Source organism: Physeter macrocephalus, chromosome 20, assembly GCF_002837175.3.
Source record: "Physeter macrocephalus isolate SW-GA chromosome 20, ASM283717v5, whole genome shotgun sequence".
NCBI lineage: Eukaryota > Metazoa > Chordata > Mammalia > Artiodactyla > Physeteridae > Physeter > Physeter macrocephalus.
The window spans coordinates 46292561-46294821 of NC_041233.1; positions in this window are offsets into that span (position 1 = coordinate 46292561).

The window sequence follows — 2261 nt, forward strand, 5'->3', positions numbered from 1 at the left end:
GCATGTGGGATCTTCCCATACCGGGGCACGAACCCGGTTCCCCTGCATCGGCAGGCGGACGCGCAACCACTGCGCCACCAGGGAAGCCCTCATTCCTTTTTAAGGCTAAATAATATCCCATTGTAGAGACACTGCTTTGGGAAAGGAAGTTTTCCTCTTACTTGCTGCAAGTAATAAATCCTTCTTTCTCTGGAAAAAAAAAATCCGTTGTATGTATATACACTACATTTTGCTTATTCATTCATCTGTTTATGAACATTTGGGTTGTTTCTAACTTTTGGCTATTACAAACTGCTGTTGTAAACACTGGTGTAGAAGTTTCTGTTTGAGTCTCTACTTTCAGTTCTTTTGGGTTCATCCCTAGAAGTGTAATTGCTGGATCATATGGTACTTCTGAAACAGGAGAGAAGGTGACAGGTCACAACCTTTGAAATAATGACATAGCCTGAGGACATGACATAAACTGATTAGAACCAAATGGGTCCAAGAGGGCAGACAAGTCAACTTCCACTAGACCTTGAGCCTCAGTATACACTCACTGCAACACATCAGCAAGCTAAATGACACACCCACAGGCACCATGACAGTTCCAAGGCCAACCATAAGGATCAAAAAGTGGGTGGTGGCCCAATTCCTGGAAATCGCCACTCCTTCCTGAAATAGCTGTAATACTCCTCCCACTCATTAGCCTATGAAATTACACACCCCTATAAAAACTGACAACCCCATACCCTGGTGCCTTTCTCACCTTCTGAGATGGCCCATACTCCATCTGTGGAGTATGTTTCTCTCCATAAATCCACATCTTACCTATCACTTTGTCTCTCACTGAATTCTTTCTGTGATGAGACATCAAGAACCTGAGCTTCATTAAGTCCTGAAACGAGGTGTGTGATCTCAGTTGGAAGACCATGGGTTTTGGCTGGTTCGAGTCCCAGCCACGTGGGTTCAAGTCCCAATCTGAGTTTAGGCTGGGTTCGAATCCTGGCATATGGGTTCAAGTCCCAACTCAGGTTCACGGTTTCACTTCTATGTTTAACTTTTCGAGGAACTACCAAACTTTTCCATAGTAACCTCCACATTTTACATTCCCATTAGCAATGCACAATTTCTCCACATCCTCACCAACACTAGTTATCTTGTTTTTTTAATGATAGCCATCCTAATGGGTGTAAAGTCATTAGATTTTGTTTGTATCAAAATTTTTAAAAGCACAGAATTTAAAATTTCAAATACTTTCTTATGGTTTATTAGGGAAAATATCAGTCTTATATCCCTTCTCCCTTCACTTGAAGCAATAATTTTTATTTCTTTTACTGGTCATGTTGGTGTCTATTTCCACTCTCTAAAGAACATGGCTTTACTTTTATTTCTTGACTTACAGGTTTTAGTGTTATCCATTGATTCCCCACTATGGAATACGACTGCTTCCTTCCCTCTCCTTCAGGTTTCTTCTGGAGAACACTTCCTTAGTAAGTCACTTGGACAGGAATCTTGGTCTCAAGAATTTGTTTCAAGAGCTCAACCTAAGATAGTTGATACTGTCCTATAAATCTGAGTGTAAGGATGAATTTTGGAGTTTGCTCATTTGCCAGCTGGTTCAACAAGGACCTCTTCAGTGGAGATAGTCTGTGGCACACTGCTACAGTGCAATTGCTAATACTTTCACTTATGGTGACAGACAGGATATAGGTAGAAGGAGATGCATTAACTTGTGCCATGTATCTAGTATTTGACAGTACAGGAGAAAGTGTAACTTGAAAGATTATGGAATTGGGAGGCTGTTGCTAAGCACCACTGATGTACTGAGCAGTGTAGGTGACAGGAACAGAGGTATTAAGCACCAATTGAAATCCAAATGCAAGTCAAAGGGCTTTGTTGGCAGCTTTTAAAGAGAACCTCATCACTGGCAACCAGAGGACAGACTGAGCTGAAGACCAGGCATAAGCCTTAATTAATAGTGGCAGAACTTCAGAGAAGGTGAATTCTCAGCCTGGGCAAGTCTCTTTTACAGAGTCAGGGCCCTCATAGGAAAAAAGTGGGACCGTGAAACTTGGGATGCAGATATCTGTTTGCATGGTCAGGCCACTCACCTGCAATCCACCCCTACATACCTGAGCCCAGGGATATGGAGGAAGAGAGGCAGACCAAGATGTAAGGGTCGTGCAGGGTCTGTTGAGGTGGAGTGTTTGGTCAGGTCACTCAAGATGGCTGTTCTGGGCTTCCCTGGTGGCGCAGTGGTTGAGAGTCCGCCTGCCGAT